Here is a 13,793-nt window from a genome sequence, read left to right as displayed (position 1 = left end):
ATTTCTTCCACTTCTCTTAGTTGTCAGTCAACTAAAAGGAAGCGTTATCCTTATTTATCTGTTTCTGTAGTCGATATCAGTGTAAACTCAAGGATTCCTGTCCTGTTCAATGGATCATAATCCACTACTATATTTGTTTTGATGCTCATATTATACCAGATAGTGTACATTAAAATGACTTTTTTTCCACTTTCACAAAATTCCTGAAAAAAAACAAATTAAAGGTGAAGCAGCTGAGTGTTTGCATGTATTTATCTTACTAAACTCATCATGCCTCAGGTTTTATCTGTAAAATGGGAGAGAATGTCCTCACAGTAAGATTTTGAGGATTATAAAACACTTATCACAGTGGTTGACATGTAATAAGTGCTTAAAAATAACTAGCTGTTATGTTAGTTTGATTATTATTGGTTTTGTATATGTTTTGTAAACATTGTATTACTTTTATCTCACAATGTTTTTATGAGATAGCTAAGTAGATTAGCTATAACTTTAGCTGTAACTATTAGTTGTAACTTTACATGAACAATCTGAAGATTGGGGAACATAAAACTCTCTCAAGCAGTTAGCTGGTGAGCAGCAGAGGTGGAATACCCAGGCCACGGACTCCAGAGTTCCTATGCCTTCCTGAGGCCACTCAGCCTCAATATTGCCTTCTTGCCTGTAGCTCTTGAAGGTATATGTGGGGTCTTCTATTAAGCCAAATGCTTCTTTTTCTTTGGGATGGGGCCAATTATTTCTTTCCGGGAACAGGAAACAGAATGGCTTTAACTTGGAAGACTCTAATCAAGAATGAAATGCCTGTGTAGTAATCCTATGCCATTCCTTTTGTCCCTGTCATTGCTGCTGCCACCAAACTCTCCTAGGTTTAACCGGATGGTCCACTGCCTCAGGTGAATGATGTGCTTCCGACTTTCTGTCTGAAGGTTTCTCTCAGGCACTGAAGGTACATACTTCACAAATATAGCTTGAGATTTTGAGGGGTTTACTTCCCATGCACTTGACCAAAGGGTATGAGAATGCATGGAAAAATGCTTTCTTTTCCATCTATTTCTATGTGGTCAATCTGGAAATTTATTCTGTGGGTTCTTCAAGGGTGCTGGCAAGATTGAGCTTCAACTGCCTACTTGAAAGCTAAGATCAATTTAAAGAGTTTTCTATTCTGATCTTCCACTGTCCTTTTTCTTTCATTCTACTTCCTTGAGATCACTTTCAATAAAAACTCCCTTCATACAAATCTTAAAATAATAAAATTTACTCATGGATCTTTTAAATTATAATATTTGGGGGGTATAGACTTCATTGTGAAGTAAGATTTGTGAGAGAATTTCTAATTAAAAACCTATTGCACATATTTAAGGTTCACACCATGATGTTTGGATAGACATAGTGAAATGATGAATAGAGTTAAGCCAATTTGCACATTCTCTACCTCACCTTTATTTCTGTGTTCATAGACAAAAGCACTTAAAATGTACTTTCGTAGCAAATTTTCAGTATATAATATTACTAATTAGGTAATACTAATAATACATAATAATAATGGTAATGTCATTGTATCTAGTGAGTAATATTGTATTAAATACAGAAAACACGTTCATCCTTATTTCAGACACTGCTTTTCAGGGAAAACCAGTCTCCAGCTTACCTACTTCCATGGACATGAATGGAGTCCTTTCTCATTTGGGAGCTAAACTTCTCATTTATGAGGCATTCTAATAATAATAATAAAAAAAACTGGTATAAACCTTTCTGCTGGCATTGGCTTTCTGTCTGTGCAAAGTAATTCGCCCACCCATTCAGCAAATCTTTGTCGTATTATACCTACCATGGCCCTGACCTGGGGATTCAGGAAAGGTATGGTACCTGTTCTCAGACACTTGGAGAAGCTGTGGAAGAATAGATGTGCAGATATATGATTTACTGAAATCAGAAGAATGTGCTTTACTTATTCTAATGTATATATGTTCTTGTACAATTGTGGAAGGGTTTCCTTTCTCCAACTGAAGTTTGGACCTTCAAGGCAATGTTTCTTTGTAGCTCTTCAGGTAGCTACCTCTTTTACTCAGTCAGTGATTCTCAAACAAAAGGGAGTATCACCTGGAAAGGTTAGAACACCGATTGCTTCACATGCCCCCAGAATTTTGGATACAGTAGGTCTGTGTTGAAGCCCAAGAATTTGCACTTTTTTTTTTGGTACTAGAGATTGAATCTAGGGGGCATTTAACCACTGAGCCACATCGTTAGCCCTTTTTTATATTTTATTTAGAGATAGGGTCTCATTAAGTTGCTGTAGGGTCTTGCTAAGTTGCTGAGGCTGGCTTTGAAGTTATGATCCTCCTTCCTCAGCCTCTCAAGCCACTGGAATTACAGGCATGCACTGCCATGCCCAGCTCTAAGCATCTGAACTTTTAATAAAGTTCCCAGGTGATGCTTACATTGCTATTGCTGGACTGCATTTGAGAACCACTGATAGAAGAAAAGGCAACTCATTGTACTTGTTTCAGTCCATTCTGGAGGAATCTTGAAAAATCTAAGGAAGATCATGGTCTTTATTTCTCTGCTGCTCATAAGCAAACATCCTTAAGACCTTGAAAGTTTTGTCTAGGCCTCTTTTCTACCCCTCAGAGTGGTATTGCATGGGCCTCATTCTCACATTGACCTTGACAAATCCCTTTCATGATCACAAGGCACTGGATGAAGCTTTCCTTAGTATTTTTCTAATTCTACATACATAATCTCTGTGACCACTACTCTTTCATGTGCTTCAACTCTGATAGGGGGTTTGGTGGAAGACTTTCGAATGGGTAAGAAAATAGTACTGTGTCCTGTCTAACTCTCCCCATCAGAATGATTTTCCATTTTCATTATTTATGAGCTATTTTGCAATTACCCCTCCCCTAAAATGAAGAAAACACAATAATATAAATCATTTGTGTCCATAAAAAGGTAAACTAATTGTATTTGGTAGAGGGCAAGGGATTATTGCCAAGTGGACAAAACCAATTTTTATCTATTTGTAAATCCATTTCCGAAATCCAGCATGTATCCATCCTGGTTTGAATACGAAGTATCCCCTCAAAGCTCCTCTAGTGCAGGGATGTTCGGAGGTAAAATTATTTGACTGTGAGAGGAGCTGAAACCTAATCGGTCCATCCTAATTTGAATGGATTGACTGAGTTACTAACTGTAGGCAGGACATGGTCCCTGGGAGCATGCCCTGGAAGGGTGCATCTTCTCTGTGGATCCTTCCTGCACCCTCTCTCTGCTTCCAGATCAGCATGAGGTGAGATGCTTTCTACCACCAGGCCCTTTGATCATGATGCCTTATCTGAAACTGTAACCCCCTATAAACTTACCCATCTCTAAGATGTCCTTATCAAATATTTTGGTCACAGTGATACAAAATCCACTAAAACATTCTGCCTCTCACCTTTGAATTCTCTGATCAATTGTACTATCTCAATTGGTTTCTGCGTTAATTAATAAAATATAGTCTTTCAATCTTTTACACATGTGCAATTTTGTCTTTATAAGAAAATCATAAGGGTACTTTATTTTGAAATGTATCTGTTCAAGATATCAACCATCCCATTGAATTCTAGGAACTCAGCTCTGCCTACAAGCACTCTTCTCTGCCTTGTATGAGCCTCTGAAATTCTGAGGCCCTCATTTTTTATCTTTATATCCTCAGATTCTAACACAGTGCTTATAGAGTGTGTTTAAGAAAACTTTGTTGGGTATAGTAAACAATGTTGTTTAGGACAAAAGATATTATTAAGCAGAAAAGGAAGCAAAAGGTTTTCTACTCAGACAGAATGAACAACAAAAGGTCCCAAGAGATGAAGTGGTGCTAGAATATAAATAGCTATGACAGGAAATGAAAAAAGGTAGACACCATCCACTTCTTAAACCTTTTAATAATTTGTGAGAAAGTGGGTCTTATTCAGAGTGCATCAGCTCCCGAGGAACCACTGAAGCCTTTTAGATAGCCAAATGTGCATTAGAGAAGGATCTAAAACAAGGCAGGATTTGCAGGAGAGAAAGCTGGCGACAGATTATTACAAACCTATTGTAGCAAATACAAAGAGAAATTGTACCTCCCAAATTCAGAAACCCAAGGACTATTCATGCCTGAATGATCCTCTTTCCTAGCATCACCATTCCTCTTGTTTGGTTTGGCCCCAGGGATGGAGTAATTTGGGGTATGAATTCTGTTTGGCCCCAGGGATGGAGTAATTTGGGGTATGAATTCTGTTTCCATGACTGTGTCCCCTTCTCAAATCTCTCCCTGGATGGGAGCCACAGGGGTCTGTCTGTCTTTAGCGGTAGCTTCTTCATGCAGTGCTGTGCTAGATTCTCTGGTGTGAATGCCCATCTACCAGGACCTCACCCCCATGGAGTTCATTGGCTGCCCAGCAGCTCATCCATTTACAGTCACTCTCTACTTGTTCTGCCTACATAGCTGGCCTTAACTCTTTAATGCTGCCCAAATAAAGTTAAGACTGCTTCCCTTCTGTTCAGTTCAGTTCTGAGCCATGTTTCATAAGATCCAACGAAGCTCACATTGACCTACCTAACTCTTATTTTCGAATGTGATTAACAGCGTTACAACGAAGTTCATACTAACAATGGTGGGTGATTCAAATGAAGTAACTAGCTACAATTGCACTTAAATTTATATTTGCACCTAAATGCAATTTTAATACAAGTTTAGATGCTATTGTTAAAAATAAAATTAAAAAAGGAGATGAAATAGGAAGAATTGAACGGCTATATTGACTGAAATTGTGTTATATGAAAGAGTACAAAATAAGGCAGTTATGAAAAGTTACTCTTTTTCTCTCTGAAAAAGAACAATAACATAACTGAATTAGACTGGCTGCTGAAAATTGACTTAGCAATTTTTACTTCTATTATAATTCCATATTCTCACAAAGTGAGATTCTATTATTTTTGTTATTATGAATCAAGACAGAAAAAAAATAAGAGCAAAATGTATCCAATGCTTTTAGATCTTCGGAATTGTCCACTTAATATTTGTCTTCTATATGTCACATACATTTAGGACTTAAAACCAATTTTGACGACATAAGCTGACATTTTGTATAGTCACTTCTCCAAGTTAGATGTCATACAGAATACGAAAAATAATTGTTTGCTCATGTTCACCATATCATCACATTTATCCCTAAACATCTCTGAAATTTGGTTTTCTGAAGCTTCACTGGTACTCTTGAAATAGATGTATAATACCTCAACAATGTAATATGAAAAAGAAAAAAAAATAAGATTCTCTTAAGTTGATAAAAATGATTAGAATATCTATCAGGAAATATTTTGATAAATTTTGATTTGTCTCACAAAGTTTTAAAATCAATAAAGCAACAATTCTAAATAATTCATATTTTATTATATCCAGATAATACAATTATAGGCTTTTGTTGATTACAAAAAAAATAAAATAAAATCCCCAGATCAACCCAGCTGGCAGAGTTTTTGAGGGTGGAAAGGGAAAAAGATGGACCTGTAACTAACATAAATTTTGCTGATTAGAAAAGAGAGAATAAAATAAGAATTTTACCAAAGTTAGGATAATAATTGGCAAATTTCCATTTAATGTGAATGGAAAAATCAGCATAAATTTACATGTTTCATGCAATCAACAAAACTATGAGAAACTAGACTGTAAACAGGAATATTAAAATCAAAGAAAGAACAAGCCATGTCTAAGTTAGACATGCTGTTATTCAAAAGTGAACATTATTCTTGTGAAATTTCATTTTTTCTCTTGAGGGAAACAAATGGGAATGAATTTTGAGCCAGGAAATGAGGGATCAAAGATAGCTAAAATTAAATAACTAATTTAATATTCATAACTACATTGATGATGACAAAGCTTTGTTTTACTGAAATTTTCCCTTCTTAATGGCATGAGAAAGACAAGTTAAGACAGAATCACTAAGGTTACCCTTTATTGATGGAGAGACGGAGACATAGAAAAGATATTCCTTGCTTCTAAGAAGTGTGTTTTATGTAATGCTTGAATCACTGTTTACAAAAGTATTTCAGAGAGATTTACAATAGGAACAATCTCTTTTGCAATCTGTTTTCCTTTTTTTCTTATGAGTTTACTCAGTTGATTTGAATTTAAAGTATGTACATTACTGATGAGAACTAGTCATTGAAGAGATGCAAAAAAAGTCTTCAATATTCTGGGTGTTTGGATTTGGGAATTCTAAAGTGTTTCTTCTCTTTTGATTCATTACTTGATGATGCTTTGTAAAAGTTTGTTTATCATTTTGTTTATTCTCTGTCAAGTAGAAAGACCTATATATAGATATAGAATATCTAAAATACAAGTTTCTAAATTACTTTCCTTGCTGAGTCTGAATTCTGTCTGTTATGGATGAAAACACAGATCATATGCAAAAGATAGATCTGCGAAAAGAGAACATTTTACTGCTACAATGGAAGATCTCATCCTACATAGCCATTGGATACAGGTACAATACCTATGATGAGAAAGTTATTTGCATTCAGTAGAAATCATGCTTTGAATTCTGATTTTTTTCTTGACCTGGCTATATGTGGTTTGATTTCTCTTGTGAGGTTGAACAGTGGTAGTGAGCCAAAGCTGCTAGTCAGCCACTGAATCATGAGGGTGGACAACTGATATTTCACTCTACCATGTTACTAAACTGTTAAGTTGGGTAGTTTCGGTGTCCTAAATGCACCTTTGACAATACATTTTCAACTTGTGATGGGTTTATTGGGACATAGCCTTATTGCAAATTGAAGAGCATCTATATTTAGATGCTGAAATGGCAAGAGGGAGAGGAGACAAGGAGTACTTGCAAGATGCTTAGCATTTGCTTTCTAGTCAATCACCATCAGGGAAAGGATTGATTAGAAAAACACTCTTCCTCATACTCCCTAACTTGGTTCAATAAGAAAGTCTCCAAAATGACATGCTTGATAATAAGCACCAAGGAACTAAGGGGCAGGTCAGTTAGGGAGTCATCTATGATGAGGGCCACTCTGGATTTCAAGGGATGAGTTACCTCCCTCAAAACATAACTATGTGATAGGTAAAATATAATTTTTTTCTGCCACTGAAGCTTACCATATTCTCATGTAAACACCAACAACATATCAAATAAACAAGCAATAAAAAGATCTTGCTAGCCAATACAAATCTATCTCAACTGCTTTGGCAGTACATGTATGTATGTATCTATAAGCTGTATTATCAACCCGTAGATCCAGTCAGTGGACAGTTCACTGGAAAAATTATAAGTAACTGAAATTCTGAAACAGAGAAGAATGACAAAATTATCAAGAAAAAGACTTTACTATCTTTGATATTAGATTGGTTTTGATTTTACTCAGGCCTCACACGCACATACTTTTGAAATTGAAATTATCCTAATAATCCCTTGTAGAATTACTCCAAGACCCTGATTGCAAATGCCTCAAAGCTACTTCTTTCAGAGATCCTTATTTTTAGAAAGCATCTTGCTCTTTCACTTTTAGAAATTTAAATTTTCTACGTAGTTTCTTCTACGGAAGATAAGGATTTGGCTCTCTGAAAAGTTTCACCCTTGTCATTCTCTAGCATCATAAAAATGGATTACTGGGTTAAATTTATATTTGAGGCTTGAATTTATGTTCCCGTAAATATGTTTCATATCTGAGTGAAGATGATAGAATAGATGTGGGTTGGGAAATTCTGCAATTTCCCCTACTCACTTTCTATCCTAAGGGATACCCCCTGGGGAATTTTAATTTGGAAAAGGCTCAAAGTAACCCTCTAGACTATTGAAAGCAAAGAGGGAGTGTGTGTTGGGAAGAAGCAGAATGATGAGTCAAACCCTGATATCAGTCAGGACTAAATCAGGCCTGTAATATCATACTTAAATAGAAGGGCATTTGTGGATAGTTGATAGTAGAGTTCTTTATATGTTTTAAGACATACTTGAGTACTCTTAGTGATTACTTAAATAATTCCAAATATTAAATGACTTCCACAATTCATTACTGAATTTTATACATTGAAAGATAGTTTTAAAATTAATTATTGGCTGTATCCTTCATTTGTAGAAAGCTTTATTTTAAAATAATTTACATAATATAAAATTTACTTGTTTAAAGTATATAATTCTATGCTGACTGCTGTACAATCATAAAGTTTATAACATGATCATCATTGCAAAGAGAAACTATGTAGCTATCAGCCATCATTCTCCATCTACCCCCTCTCTCTCATCTTGGTCAATCATTAATCTACGTTCTATATCTATAGTTTTAGCCATTCTGGTCATTTCATATAAGTGGAATCATACAATGTGTGGTGTTGGTAACTGACATTTTTAACACAGCATCATATTTTTGAGACACATTAATGTCATAACATGTATCAGTACTGAATTATATAGATATATCACTGAGATTTCCCACTAATATTTACATCTTACTCATTCTCATCTCTAGAAATCTTCTTTTTTTTTTGCGCATGAAAATTAACCTATCATTCACAGCATGTATCTGGTAATAAACACCCAGATTCCAGAGTCGACAGAATGGAGAAGTAAGCAAGAACCTACAGTGTTGGCAAATGTCAAATCACCATTCCAGGAAAACTACTGTACATGATTAGCCCTAGTTGTAGGCTACTTAGGAACACTTTCCTTTTCTGTCATAGGTTATAAGCAGGTAACGTTATTATGGACAAAATAGGAGAATCAGGATTCCACTTAGATGTTCTTTTTCTAAAAGTAGATTTTGCTCTCAAGTTTCTACCTAAATCTTGGTGTCAAATTTTTTCTGAAGAGATACTTACCTTTAGAGTCCAAAAAGTATTTACCAGAAATGTATTTAAATCAGTTACTGAATCTCCTAGAGTTGGATATATATGAGTCTTGTATTCCACCTCTGCTCTTTTAATATATTAAAGTGGATCTTTAGAGAGAGCATATGCACAATATTCAGTAGACACAGAGTACCATTTCTCTAATGGAAAAATAAGATCTCTATTCATATATAAATTCCTTTTTCTCAGTAGTTGTAAATTATACACTGACATTTAGCAAAAAGGCCCATCCATAGAGGTAATTATGTATTCTAAAACAAGCCCTAGAGAAAACATAAGGTAGGATTACATTGGAAGAAATAGTGTGGGATTGTGTAATGTACTTAAAATGTTTAAGAGTGTATTATTTCTGTCTGCTTTGTAAAACAGGCACTGAATTTTGAAGAAAACCATGTGAAGAAAATTATGGACATCCTTAAAAATATAATATTTATTTCTGTATTAATCACATTTTCCTTTTTTAATCAAATATTTTATTTAGCACTTGATTGAGATGGATGGACATATTAGAGAATCCAGCAGTACACAGAAAAGTGAGTGAATAGCCAAAATGTCTTCCTTCTGACATTTTATAAACCAATAAAAGTAATGCAGTCAAGTAAATGACAGTTATTCAAGCTATAAGTTAATAACTTGACTCTATGAGAGGATCTAATGATTTAAAAAAAAATGGTGAGCAGATCCAGATTTGGATGAATTGTGAATTGTTTTTCCTTGATACTCCATGATTTTTGTCACATTGCCCTGTCTCCATAACCTTATCCATAGCCCATCAAAGACTGAGTATAGTGCCTGGAATTAAGGACAACCTAGTAATTTCTTGTCATTATTGATACATCACCTCGAGGATTAAATTGGTAAAACAGATTCTTGTGATTCAAATGCTTATCCTTCAGAAAACTTTACCACATATAAAAAGAACAAAGCAAGAATCACATAAACATGACATTCATCTCAGGAGGGATCCCAAACCATCAGAGTTTATATGAAATGTCCCTTTCTCCCACTCTGGGTTGAGATTTGGCCTCACAGTAACAGAAAGCATGACCATTATTACATATGGAACATTGTTCTCGGGGGAAGCTGTCTGGATTTAGGGCTTCTCAGTTTTTACTTTCCCTTCGTTGAACATGGAGAAAGAATCTATGCAACTACTTTCTATTCTTTAACCAACCATGGACCACAACTCCATAAATTCTGAGTTTATTTATAATAAACCATCTGGATGACCAAGAACATACTGTTGGAGAATTTTAAAGATGTGTTCCCCTGTTACTAAACTCAATCAGAGCAGCAGACTGTTTACTAAAGGGTCTAGCTGGTTTCAAATATAGCAGCCACCAAAAGCCATTTCCTTCCTAGAAGATATCATGATTGATTTATTAAAAAGACTCTTTATAAATAGGTACTGGTTCTCGTTTGATTCCTCCTTGATTTTTTTTTCTTTCTATGCCTGTTGCTTCTTTACAAAAGTCTCAGTGCTTCAATTTTCACATTTATTAACAACTAATTTTCTTGCTTTACTTTAGAATCCATGTCATGATCTGAGATTTAGGATTAGAGTTCTGTTTCTTCTGCTTTTCTATGAATTTCTCACACTGAAGAACAACATTCTCCACGTCTTGGTGATTTCCAGAATTTGCTTACTCATATTTTCTAAGGATGGATGGCCAGCTGGAGTTCTGAGGAGTTTGGCAGGACTTGGTTAATTTTCTAGACTAGGGTACACCTTCACATTGTGGCACGCAAGTTGAAGAAGCAGCCACTGTCTGGGACCAGTAATGCTCATGGTAGAAGGTAAATTGATGATCTTCCATGTACAAGCTGGAGACCCAGGGAGTTCAAAGGTCTGAGTTCCAGTCTGTGTGCAGGAGATTGATTTACCAGTCTGAAAAGAGCAGTAGGGGAGGAGGTATGAAGGAGTATATTCCCCGCTTTCTCCACCCCTTTGTTCTGTTCAGTCTCTTAAGGGATTGGATGATGCTCACCTACAATGAGGGCAGTAGTTGGCTTTCCTCAACATATTGACTCAACTGCTGATCTTTTCTGGGAAACACTCTCACAGATACACTCAGAACAATGTTTAACCAAATGTCTGGGCACCCCGTGGGGCTGTCAAGTTGACTTATAATCTAATCATTACAGAGGTGGCTAATGACATACTCCCCCACAGCTACATGCCAAGACGGAAGTCAGAATGGCAGGGAAGCAACCAAGGAGAGAGGAGTGAACAAATAATACACCCTCCATATCATAGTTTCCAACCTTTAGGATCTCTCATAGAATTTAGATTTGTTTATGTCATTTTACATGGCAATTTAACGTTTCATTCCTTCCTAAGCTTCAAACCTTACTTTTGAATATGTGATGCTCATTATGTGCTTTGTGAGTCAAGAGGCTGTCAGTGACAGAGATTTGGAATTATCTGTTTTATTTTTATTTTGTGGAGTAGGGAGTTCTGTGGACATGCATTAGGTACTTCTTTGAATCATGAAGAGCTATATTTGGTTTTGGTTTGGATTAATGCTTTCTTCTTGTCATCACCCTCTTTTAATATACGTAGTCTATGTATAATAGGATATATATATTATATATAATATATATCTACATATATATAATTTAAAAATTTTTATATTACCATATAACATATGATGAACTAAACAAACAACAATTCCTCCTTAAAGTTATTTATATCAGGCATTTTGTCATAGTGACGAAAAGATATACTCCCCTCCTTTTTTAACCCTTTTTCTTGACAGACAAATAAAATCTTTAATGAATATATTAATTCAATCAGAGACTTGCTGGCTTGAGTTTTGGTGTATCTCAACTTGGCTAGTTTAGCCTTCTGATGATTCTGCCCTCTAATAATTCCCAGTGAGAGCTCAGTGTCTTGGTCAGGTTCTTTCACCTGGCTAATCCTGAACACTAATCATTGTGTTCTCACTGTATCAGATTGCCCAAATCTCTCTTATATTCTCAGAGTCATTGTTAAATTTGCTTCATACTTTTTGTTGCATAACTATTCAGAATTTAGCACACAACCTCAGTTCTTTGCCTCTGCCTTCTCATTCTGATCTTAGTTCTCTACATGTCTAATTGTTATGACTCCAACCCTGAACTTCTGTCAATGCTTCTACTTATCATATATATGTGTATATATATATGTGTTTACATATATGTATATATGCATATATATATATGCATATATATATATATATATATATATATATATATATATTGTAGATGGACACAATACCTTTATTTTATTTTGTTTTACTTTTATGTGGTGCCGGAGATCGAACCCAGTGCCTCACACATGCTATCCTCAGCCTCTTGTCCAATGAGAATCAGAAAACATCCCTGAGGAAAATCTCAACTGCTGGTTGTTTCCCTATTACTTTTAGTGGCTGCCTTTTCAAGGATTTTGGTCACTTAAATTATAGCTCTCAGAATCTCTTCACTGTCTTCAAATAGTTTTTTTTTTTTTTTAATAGTTTATCTGGGATATTTTTCTTTCGGTGAGAGCATTTGCTAAAGCAAATCCATCTTAGCATGAAGATAGATTTCCTGTGTACTTTAAAAACTATAATATTAGCTTCTTAACTCCAAACCTTTTTAAACGTAGATGCTGACTTTGAAAAGATGAAGCAAATTACTCTCAGTAAATCCTAGAATTCTGTATGAGTGGAAGTTTGAAAGTACACACTAAGTGGAAACCTTACTTTTCTCCACCTTATCACTCAAAACAGAAGAATCAATATTCAAGACAAAGCACTGAGCATATATAAGGTGAATCTTATCATGCCACTAAGAAAGTGGTTAATACCTGTGTCTTCATGGAGTGATATTTCTTTAGTACTTACATTTTTTATTTCTTACAAGAACTTGACAACTGTGTAGTATAAATCTTTCCTTTTTTTTCCTACTGAAAACAGAGAATATCTAGGAGTTTAAATGAACTTTATCCCCCATTTTAAATCTTTGGTGAAGTAAGAACATTCAAAATTTGAGTTAATATTTGTCAAAAATTCCCAAACCAGAAGAACCTATAGAAAATGCCATATTGGAGAGGTCTTGAGCCAAGAAAAAAGAAAATACATACTTGTACTCACTACTTTCTTTAGAATACTTATGTTTAAGCCTCAAGTTATCTAGTACATTGAAAAATGAATGAATGAAAATAAAACCACCAAAAACTTAACTGAAGGATAAGAGTCAACAGAGGATAAAAACCAAACTTCTTAGGAACTGAGGGAAAGTTACCAAGTACTTTATTAATTTTTTTTTTCTTGAAAGAAAACTTACAACACAAATTTCTGCAAGGATTTTCAACTTAAGAAGCAATTATAAGTGTGAAATTTGCATTAAAACAGATAATAATTATGAAACAAAATTTCAGAATGAATTAATATACTTTATTAAACAATTACAGCTATGAAAGGAAAATGCAGGAACTCACAGAAGGCAGTCAGAGAAAAGGAGGTTATGCCTGGATTTTTAACAAAATGTCAAACAAGACTGATAGAACTCAGAAGGGATATGAAGAATAATATATGTCTTTAATTTGCTCGTCAACAAGTGCTACTATGTTTTGCTTTTGGGTAATGGAACATTTGAAAGCAATAATATCCTATAACACTTTCTGTGATAATGGAAATGTTCTATGTTTTTGTTGTTCAATAAAATAGTAAGTAGCCACATGTGACTGTTGAGTACTGGGCATGTGGTTAATGTGACCAAAGAAATGTATTTTTTAGCTTCATTTAAATTTTAATTAATTTAAACATAAAATTACATAGCCACATGGAACCACTAGTTGCCATCTTGGTCAACACAGTTCTAAAGTTTTTCATTCTGACTGTGGATTTTCCTGGAAATTAATTTAGCTATGGTTCATGCCTGTGTGGGAGTGTAGTCC

Source organism: Urocitellus parryii, chromosome 3, assembly GCF_045843805.1.
Source record: "Urocitellus parryii isolate mUroPar1 chromosome 3, mUroPar1.hap1, whole genome shotgun sequence".
Taxonomy (NCBI): domain Eukaryota; kingdom Metazoa; phylum Chordata; class Mammalia; order Rodentia; family Sciuridae; genus Urocitellus; species Urocitellus parryii.
This window is presented reverse-complemented; position numbering follows the sequence as displayed.